The sequence below is a fragment of the Leuresthes tenuis genome, unplaced genomic scaffold (genome assembly GCF_036924035.1).
Source record: "Leuresthes tenuis unplaced genomic scaffold, fLeuTen1.0.hap1 SCAF_24, whole genome shotgun sequence".
Lineage (NCBI taxonomy): Eukaryota > Metazoa > Chordata > Actinopteri > Atheriniformes > Atherinopsidae > Leuresthes > Leuresthes tenuis.
The window spans coordinates 24882112-24893292 of record NW_027325378.1 but is presented as its reverse complement, the minus strand read 5'-3'; the positions used below and the strand labels follow the sequence as shown (position 1 = coordinate 24893292).

At 41.1% G+C, this 11181-nt stretch overlaps 1 non-coding gene across 1 annotated transcript; it reads right to left on the bottom strand.

The window, feature by feature from the left end:
- Positions 1–7355: 7355 nt before the first annotated feature.
- On the bottom strand, positions 7356–7469 carry LOC140285037 (U5 spliceosomal RNA). Its single transcript, XR_011910239.1, has one exon. It is a non-coding gene; the product is annotated as a U5 spliceosomal RNA (small nuclear RNA).
- Positions 7470–11181: the final 3712 nt, after the last annotated feature.

Sequence of the window (11181 nt, the reverse complement as noted above, 5' to 3'; positions counted from 1 at the left end):
TTATGTTTGGTTGGATATTCGAACCTGATCTTAACTGCTTTTTACAAACTTTGGTCGGACGTTCACACCTTCTTGCAGCGAAACACCTCCGCTTCCGCTTTTGATGGTGTATATTCGGGCATACAAACCTTTTCTTACCCGCTTTTTACAAACCATGTCGGACTTTCACACTTTGTTGCTGAACAACTCCGCTCCCTCTTTTGATTGTGTACAGTCGGGTATTTTCACCTTTTCTTACCCGCTTTTTACAAACTATGGTCAGACATTCACACCTTCTTACAGCAGAACACCTCCGCTCCCTCTTTTGATGGTGTATGTTCGGGCATTCGAACTTTTCTTACCCGACTTTTACAAACTATGGTCGGACATTCAAACCTTCTTATAGCGGAACACATCCACTGCTCCTTTTGATGATGTATGGTTGGGCATTCGCACCTTTTCTTACCCATTTTTCAGTAATTATTGGTGGACATGCAGACCTTCTTGCAGTGGAACACCTCCGCTCCCGCTTTTGATGGTGTATAGTCGGGCTTTCGAGCCTTTTCTTCCCCGGTTTTTACAAACTATGGTTGGACATTCAGACCTTGCAGCCGAAAACCTCCGCTCCCTCTTTTGATCATACATTGTCGGGCATTCGCATCTTGTCTTACCCGCTATTTATAAACTTTAGTCAGACATTCACACCTTCTTGCAGCTGAACCACCTCTGCTCCCTGTTTTGATCATGTATGGTCTGGCAATACTACCTTTTCTTACCCGTTTGTGAGTAATTATGGCTGGACATTCACACCTACTTGCAGCCGAAAACCACCTCTCCCGCTTTTGATGATGTATGAACCGGCATTCTTACCTTTTCTAACACATTGTTCAGCAATTATGGTTGGAGATTCACACCTACTCAAAGCCGAACATCTCCGCTCCTGCATTTGATGGTGTATAGTCGGGCATTCTCCCCCGTTTCTCATCAGCTTTTTGCAAATTATGAACTGACATTCACACCTACTTGCAGTCGAGCAGCTCTGCTCCCGCTTTTGATTATGTTTGGTTGGATATTCGAACCTGATCTTAACTGCTTTTTACAAACTTTGGTCGGACGTTCACACCTTCTTGCAGCGAAACACCTCCGCTTCCGCTTTTGATGGTGTATATTCGGGCATACAAACCTTTTCTTACCCGCTTTTTACAAACCATGTCGGACTTTCACACTTTGTTGCTGAACAACTCCGCTCCCTCTTTTGATTGTGTACAGTCGGGTATTTTCACCTTTTCTTACCCGCTTTTTACAAACTATGGTCAGACATTCACACCTTCTTACAGCAGAACACCTCCGCTCCCTCTTTTGATGGTGTATGTTCGGGCATTCGAACTTTTCTTACCCGACTTTTACAAACTATGGTCGGACATTCAAACCTTCTTATAGCGGAACACATCCACTGCTCCTTTTGATGATGTATGGTTGGGCATTCGCACCTTTTCTTACCCATTTTTCAGTAATTATTGGTGGACATGCAGACCTTCTTGCAGTGGAACACCTCCGCTCCCGCTTTTGATGGTGTATAGTCGGGCTTTCGAGCCTTTTCTTCCCCGGTTTTTACAAACTATGGTTGGACATTCAGACCTTGCAGCCGAAAACCTCCGCTCCCTCTTTTGATCATACATTGTCGGGCATTCGCATCTTGTCTTACCCGCTATTTATAAACTTTAGTCAGACATTCACACCTTCTTGCAGCTGAACCACCTCCGCTCCCTGTTTTGATCATGTATGGTCTGGCAATACTACCTTTTCTTACCCGTTTGTGAGTAATTATGGCAGGACATTCACACCTACTTGCAGCCGAACACCACCTCTCCCGCTTTTGATGATGTATGGACCGGCATTCTTACCTTTTCTAACACATTTTTCAGCAATTATGGTTGGAGATTCACACCTACTCACAGCCGAACATCTCCGCTCCCACATTTGATGGTGTATAGTCGGGCATTCTCTCCCTTTCTCATCAGCTTTTTGCAAATTATGAACTGACATTCACACCTACTTGCAGTCGAACAGCTCTGCTCCCGCTTTTGATTATGTTTGGTTGGATATTCGAAACTTTTCTTAACTGCTTTTTACAAACTTTGGTCGGACGTTCACACCTTCTTGCAGCCGAAAAACTCCGCTCCCGCTATTGATTGTGTACAGGCAGGTATTTTAACCTTTTCTTACCCGCTTTTACAAACTATGGTCGGACATTCAAACCTTCTTGTAGCCGAACACATCCACTCCTCCTTTTGATGATGTATGGTTGGGCATTCGCACCTTTTCTTACCCATTTTTCAGTAATTATGGGTGGACATTCACACCTTCTTGCAGCTGAACACCTCCTCTCCCGCTTATGATCATGTGCGGTTTGATATTCGAAAATTTTCTTTCATGTTTTCTAGCAATTATTGATGGACATTCAAACCTTCTTGCAGCTGAACACCTCCGCTCCCGCTTTTGATGGTGTATAGTCGGGCTTTCGAGCCTTTTCTTCCCCAGTGTTTACAAATTATGGTTGGACATTCAGACCTTCTTGCAGCCGAAAACCTCCGCTTCCTCTTTTGATCATACATTGTCGGGCATTCACACCTTGTCTTACCCACTTTTTACAAACCAGGGTCGGACTTTCATACCTTTTAGTAGCCGAACAACTCCGTTCCCGCTATTGATTGTGTACAGTCGGTTATTCTCACCTTTTCTTATCCGCTTTTTACCAACTATGGTCGGACATTCACACCTTCTTGTAGCTGAACACCTCCGCTCCAGCTGTTGATGGTGTATAGTCGGGCTTTCGAGCCTTTTCTTCCCCGGTTTTTACAAATTATGGTTGGATATTCAGACCTTCTTTCCCTCTTTTGATCATACATTGGCAGGCATTCGCAACTTGTCTTACCCGCTTTTTACAAACTTTAGTCAGAAATTCACAACTTGCAGCTGAACCACCTCCAAATAAACCTTGGATGCTAGCTGGGCATATGAGGGCCCCGGGTCATTGCCTTGCTTTTAGGAAGCTTAGAAATAAATGTACAGCAGAAATAAGAACGGCCAAGTCTGATCATTATCTAAATTTGATTCCCAGAGCTTACTCAGATTTCCCAAAAGTCTGTCCTACTGCTCCTGTTTTTAATTAGACTTCTATGCTCCGCAGTCGCAGATTTGTCACTCCTTTTAAGCTTATTGTATGTTCTAAATGTTCTTTTAATCGTGTCTTCAAAAGTTTTCTGTTTTTTCTGTCTCAGCTATTGCATATGAGATTATTTTCTCCATTTATCTCCAAGTTTAAATAAATGTTATTACTAGTGTGGCACTTTCTATGTCAAGGGGACAGTGGTGGTACTCTGTCCTGCATCATCTTTATTTCTGCTAATCCATGCTTCATACCATAAAATTGGGAATACTATAATAAGAGTAATGATTAATAATACACAGCTGGTTCCTCTTAACCCACAAAATCCTGGTAATCTGAATGGATGCCACGGCCTTTGTCCATCCATTTTCCCTGTCTTATTTTAGTCACACCCTATGTTCTCATGTTAGCCGTTGTTTTCTTCACTGAGGTTGAGATGAACTCCCTCCTGTAGAGAGAATTCCCCTTTGTAGTCAGACTTTTGCCTCAGAAAACAGTGGTGGGTAACTAATCTTTCCCTACTTCTGAAGGTCGTAGTACAATGTGATAAGTGAATCCAAGAAGTCCTTCAGCTGCTGTGGGTGATGTAAGTAGTACCTGAAATTGACCTTCCCCCCTTGGACTGGACCAGTTCTTTTTCTTTATCACTTAGATGATGATCCAGTCCCCGGGTTTTACTGTCTTCAGATATTCCTTCACCGGTTCACCTGGAACAGACTAAACAGAAGAGATCTCTCTACTTGTTAATATTTGTATTCTGCTAAGGTTTCTTCTCTTTTTCTTTTTTTCTTCATCATGTCAGTTGATGACTGTGTTTTGACTGTGGGAGTACAAATGGTCTTCCATACCTTTTCTCAAATGGAGTTCATCTTGTGCTAGTTGGAGGATGCATTTTTAGGATGGTAAACAGTAAACCCAACATTTCCCATTTCTTCCATGATTTTTTTCAGTCTTGACTTAATTATTCCATTGTGTCTCTCCACGAAACCTGCTGATTGTGGATGATATGCACAGTGGTTTCTAAGGTCTATTTTAAGTTCTTTGCCATCAGTGAGATGACATTGTTTACAAAGTGTGTCAAATTATCACTGAAGATCTTTTCAGGAATTTCAAATCTAGAAATGATTTATTTTACCCGTGCTTTTGCTACTGAGAGTGCATCTGCTTGTGCACATGGAAATATTTCAGTCCATTTGGTAAAAACCTCTGTTGTCACTGAGCAGAATCGTTTCCCTTAACATTAATTTAGTTCAATGAAATCTACACAATAATGAAATAATGAAATCCAAACAAATATTTTGAAAAAGATACACTGGCTTAGGGTATTATCTTTGTTTTGGTCTTAGATTGCCCTGTGGATTGTATTTTGCACATATTTGACCTGCTAGACAAAACTTTATTCATTTCTTTATTCTAAAAATAATTTTTCAATAATTAGTAAAACCATATGCTGTAAAAACCTTGTTCATTATTGCTTCCATCCCTCCTGTTGAGACATGACATGGTCCATGGCTTAATACTGCAGCATATTTAAACAAATTCTTTGGCAGTATGGTTTTCCTTCTGGTCATTCATACGAGTCTATTGTAGATGACAATTGAATAACATCTAATAATGCTAAAATATTTGTAGTTTATACATTAGCTGTGGATGTCAACATACCTGTTTTTCCAATGCTGTGTTAACACATGTACAGTTGAGAAGGCATACTGACTGTCAGTGTAAACGTTAACAACCTTTTTGTTATTTAATTTACAAACTTCAGTTAAAGCTACCAATTCGACTGCTTGAACAGAGTAATTTTTTGGTAGTGGTTGTTTTAAGAAAACTTCAGTTTCTGTTAGTACTGCAAATCCTGTAGCATTTGTGCCATCGGGGTTTTTTGCGTGACCTGTCGAATAAATATAGTTATTTCTGCATTTTCATAACGTATATCAGTTAAGTCTGGCCTGGGTAAAACATTGATGGTTATTTCTGACATGCAATCATGAGAATTTCCATCTGTGGGGTAGGTAGCAGTGTGGATGGATTAAGTGTAGCACATCTCTCGACAACAAGGTGTGGCTGTGAAAGAAGAACAGTTATGTAGGAGAGATGTCTGGTAAAGATATTTTGTTAAGTAACCATATCACAGCCACTGCATGAGGTACCTTAAGTGTTAATGGGTGAAATAACACCATAATTGTTGATGCCTGCACTGCCAATGGCTTCTGGCCATTGATTCAAAAGTACGATCTCGTCACTTTTTCCCCCTTTCAGTGGACACTGGCCCCTAATTACCGCAATTCAGCAGGGGGTCTTTCATTAGGAGTACTGGACTCCCCCGTGCACGGTTTCAGCTCCGACCCTGGACGGCGGAAAAAACGTCGAGATCTGGTTTGAGTACCCAATTGTTGAGAAAATTCTCTCAATGAGACTCAGAGTTGCTGGAGTCGGTTAATGCAAAGGTTTAATCTTGCAGCAAGCTCAAGAATGTGTGTGTGTATGGGTGTATGTGTGCGAACGTGTGTGTGAGTTTGTGTGTGTGAGAGTTTAAAGAACCTGTTATCCACAGGCAGGTCTTAACTAGTATTGCACGGGTCCAGCCTGTCTCATCTTTATTGGAAGGTCCAGCGCTTGGCCGTAACCCTTCTGTCTGTTTGGACTCTCACATACATTCGGTTAATCATAGAAAAACGAGAACAAAACTTTTTAGCCCCTTAAATTCATAAAACAGACATGGTGCAGTTATTTCCATTCTAGAAAATAAGAGTAATCACCACCATTCCTATAAATTCTGGATATTCTAACAATCTGAATCTTTTTTAAATGTTCAATGAAGCCCTTTGCTGTTCTGTTTAGAGACTCAGCTGATCATAAACCTTCTAAACTCTTAACCTTTTTCATTTCTCAGTTAGTATTCACTTTAAAACTGATTAAAAGAAAAAATAAATGAATGCCTATCAACAAATGTGGGATCTAAACTCTACTGCTTCCTCTAAAATGATTTATTTTCTCAATTCAGAAATATGTGTGTGTAAGTCACAACACCTGTGACACCAAAACGGCTTTCTTTTCTCTCTTTTCTCTACACTCTGCACTGTGAGCACACACACCAAATCAGAAAGGCTTTTTTCTCTCTTTTCTACATTATGGACTGTGGGGACACAAAACCCCTCTCTCTTTTTTTTTTTTGATTGTGTGTCAGGGCGTTGTCTCACGTATTAGATGATGCTTAAGATATGAATGGGTTTATCAGTCACATCAGAATCCATACATACTGATCCTCCCGTAATAAAATGGTCGGATCTTATCAAACACACTTTGTTTCTTGTGACAATCAAGTCAGCAAAACAGCGTATACACGTCAAGACACTGAATCAAGTTTGCCACAAGAACTCATAAGTTTGGCAGTATTGCTCTGCCGTCAGCAATCATACACCCATTTTATTTTCGTGAGACATGTGCAGGCACCTGTTCATCTACTGTTCTATCACTATGAATTAGTTTATCTATTATCAATAAGGATACTTCTACAACTACTATCAAAGTATGTCCGGACTTCTTATGTTGTCAGTTGCTATATATGAATAAGTGGGTAGCTACTGACAAGCATTAAGCATGTCACACAGCCCAAACATATAACATTTCAGGACACACCACACAGTTAACAACCACAGTGAAGCGTGTCAAAGCCCAAACATGTAACATTCAACAGGACACTTACACAACACATTCAAATCAAACAGTCAGACAACATACAAGAACATATACCCCAGCCGGCATTGCTCCCTGCCTATTTTCCTACAGCTCACTATGTGTGCGCACACCTTTATTCACAAACTCTTCAACTTATACTCTTTTACCGAAGCTGCTACAGCTCGATTGGCCGAATACCCTTAGATCCTATTTCGGTGAATTTGAAATCTGCCTTACATGTAACAGATTAGCGGTTTAGCAGTTTTAATTTAGTTTGAGTGAAGGAATTCATTTTATTGCAAAATCCGAAATCGTGAAGAACTCGTGAAAGTAAGCTTATTCTCGGATTCCTGAAACTTTAGATTTGCTCTTTCTTTTACTGCAAAGTACAACGTTGTTTTTTTTGTTTAAATCTTTCTAGACATGGTAATTAAGAAGGACAAAGCAGTCGCAACAAGTAAGGCGACTCTACTCAGAGAAGTCACTCTGCACAGTAACAAGATTTCTTTTGCACAGACAGAAAGGGCTTCACCCGCAAAGGTGAAGCCTGCCAAAAATAGAAACAACTCATTAGTGCTGCTCTCCACTGAAGTCTTTAGTAAAAGGCGAAAGACTTGTACGTTATGAAGAGAAACCAGAGTACGATTATCCGTCACTGCGGGAGCAGGGCATCAGGCTAGTTGGCATAGCCACCTTCCCCATGGTGAGCTTTGCTCCCCCCCCCCCCCCCCCCCCCCCTTGCTCCTCGGCTGACCAAGGAGGAACTACTCGATGGCTGCAACACCTGAAAGAGATATTGATGCGAGACCCGATCAAAAGCTTTTTCAAAGTCTAAATTTAAGATGACAAGCCGGGTGTTTCTGTCTCTAGCGTAATCAATGATGTCTCAAATCAGTACGAGGCTGTCGGTGAGTTGTCTCCCTGAGATGGCACAAGCCTGGTCTGGGTGAATTACCTCCTCTAAAACAGAGGACATCCGTGTCGCTAAAACCTTGCTAAAAAGTTTACAGTCAAAGTTTAAAAGTGTGATGGGCCTCCAATTCTTTAGGTCAGTCCTATCATTTTTTTAAAAAGTAGAGTCACTATTCCCACTCTAAAACTGTCAGGCAGTCAGTCGAGTTTTTCAAAATCTTTAAAAACATCTAAAATGTCTGATGATAAAAGGTCCCAAAAGGTCAGATAGAATTCTGCAGGAAGCCCGTCTAAACCCAGAGCTCGACTTCTCTTAAAACCTGTTAGGCATTTTTTCTAACTCTAAAGCAGTAAAATCCTGTGTCAAGTGTGCATGCTCTTTTATGGTTTTGTCAACGAATTTTAAAATTTCTGCCGATGTTTCCAAGTGCACTGGTTTCTCTTTGTACATGTTACTATAAAAGGTATGTACAGTTTCAATCATCTCTTGTGTGGATTTTGTTAAAAACCCATCTTCTCTTTTTAGATTTTGAATACACTCCTTTTTATTTATAACTTTCTTAATAAAGTACCGTGTGCATTTTTCACCTTCCTCAATTTCCTGCTCCCTGCTTCTTACAAAAATTCCTTTACTCTTTATTTCTGCTAAAACTGACATTTCCTTTTTGACATGTTTGATTTCTTCATTAAAGTCTATGCCACACTGATTTAGTTTAAAGTAGCGCTGTAAGCGTTTCTGTAGTCCCATCATACATCTATTCTCTTTCCTTTTTTTACGTTTACCTTGCTGTTTAAAAAAAGTCTGAGTCGTTTCCTTCACCATTTCCCACGATTGTGCATGTGTTTCGTAGAGGTCTTGAAAGGTCTGCCACTCTTTATAACATTCCCTGTACTGACTGACTATGATTTCATCCTCCAACAGGGAACAGTTGAGTTTCCACAGACCACTTCCTACCGTCACACCAGAAGGGGGGGAAAGGGTGCAGGAGAGCATAAGGTGGTCTGAAAAGAAAACAGGAGTTAATCTAACATCAGTGGGTGGGCAATCTCTAGTAAAGAAATAATCAATGCGAGAGGCTCTGGTGCCATCATGACTAAACCAGGTGAAGCCCTCCTCTCTGGGATGCATGGTTTTAAAACAGTCAGTAAGCTTAAAATCCCTGCATATGCCCTGAAGTAAAATCGAAGTCCAAATAGAAATCCACTTTAAAATCTCCCCCTGCTCTTTTTCTATCTTTCCTGCTCAAGATACAGTTAAAATCCCCTCCTACAACTAAAGGTACTTGCCCTAGCATGTAAAGCTGTATATCTTCTAAAAGGTCATACCTGTAATTTTTTCCATTGAAACCATAAATATTTAAGAGGTTAAAGTCTTGCCCCATAAAATTCAAGTGTGCTAAAAGTGCCCGTCCGCCACTGTGCTACCTTTCACCAGAACATGCGGATTTTTAATTAGAATGGCCACACCATCATTTTTATTTTGATTTGAGCCACTCCATATCGATAAATGGGGCCACATTTCCTCCCATTGTCTATGGTTTTTTGAAAAAGGTAGTCCACATTCTTGTATTAAAAACACATCTGATTTTATGGAGACTAAGAAGGATAAAATACTCTGGGCTCTTGTCTTTGATTTCACACTTCTCACATTTAGTGTTGAGAAGGTGAGAACCATTAAAAGGATAAAGGAAAGTAGGTATGTCATTTTCGTTTTTCTAAGTTATCAAAACAAATTACACACTCAGGTTATTTCTTGGGAAACTAGCTCTTCCTTAATTTCTTTAGGTGAAAAGTGAGTAGGGTGATCTATATTTCCTTTTCGCACTCTCGGTGTTGGCCTCTGACGCAATGTTGCATTTAACTTTGAGTCCCTGGGTGTTGATTGCAGAGCTAAAGTTAAAAAGGAGACCTCATTTGGTGAGTCGGAGGGGAAGACTCTAGGTTCTTCCACTGAAGAACTGTCTGAAAGGGACCTAACCCTTCCCCTCTTCTCTGATACCACTGGGGAATCGGAGGACAACTCAGATGCCGTCCTCTTCGGCTGTTGACCTTCGGGGAGGTGAGTATCTTCACTACACTCACCTGTCTGCTCTTCCTCCTCATTTAGCGTAGCTCCACCCTCTGCCTGTGAATTCTCACAGACTTCAGCACTGAGTGGTGAGGCCTCTACAGGCCCCTCCCCTTTATGTTCCTCACTTCCAATCCAAGCTTTTGGCGGGAAGTTTGAATTTATTGGGTCAACCTCTTCATTTTGTTCACCAACTGCCACCTCTGGTCCTTCTCTTTGTTGGCTTGACTGTGACTTTACCGTCTTTAATTTCTTGGCAAAAGATTTAGGGCAATCTCTGAAGAGGTGATTTAATTCTCCACAGAGCTTACATTTGTTCGGAGTTGTTCGGCTACAAGAAGGTGTGAAAGTCCGACCATGGTTTGTAGAAAGCGGGTAAGAAAAGGTTCGAAAGTCCGAATATACACCATCAAAAGTGGAAGCGAAGGTGTTCGGCTGCAAGGTGTGAACGTCCAACCAAAGTTTGTAAAAAGCAGTTAAGAAAAGTTTCGAATATCCAACCAAACATAATCAAAAGCGGGAGCAGAGCTGTTCGACTGCAAGTAGGTGTGAATGTCAGTTCATAATTTGCAAAAAGCTGATGAGAAAGGGGGAGAATGCCCGACTATACACCATCAAATGCGGGAGCGGAGATGTTCGGCTGTGAGTAGGTGTGAATCTCCAACCATAATTGCTGAAAAATATGTTAGAAAAGGTAAGAATGCCGGTCTATACATCATCAAAAGCCGGAGAGGTGGTGTTCGGCTGCAAGTAGGTGTGAATGTCCAGCCATAATTACTCACAAACGGGTAAGAAAAGGTAGTATTGCCAGACCATACATCATCAAAAACAGGGAGCGGAGGTGGTTCAGCTGCAAGAAGGTGTGAATGTCCGACTAAAGTTTATAAAAAGCGGGTAAGACAAGGTGCGAATGCCCGACAATGTATGATCAAAAGAGGGAGCGGATGTTTTCGGCTAAAAGAAGGTCTGAATGTCCACCCATAATTCCTGAAAAATGGGTAAAAAAAGGGTGCGAATGCCGAACCATACATCATCAAAAGCAGGAGTGGATGTCTTCGGCTACAAGATGATTTGAATGTCGATCAATAATTGTTTTAAAACATGAAAGAAAATTTTCGAATATCAAACCGCACATGATTATAAGCGGGAGAGGAGTTGTTCAGCTGCAAGAAGGTGCGAATGTCCACCAATAATGAATGAAAAATGGGTAAGAAAAGGTGCGAATGCCCAACCATACATCATCAAAAGCAGCATTGGATGTGTTCCGCTATAAGAAGGTTTGAATGTCCGACCATAGTTTGTAGAAAGCGGGTAAGAAAAGGTTCGAAAGTCCGAATATATACCATCAAAAGTGGAAGCGAAGGTGTTCGGCTGC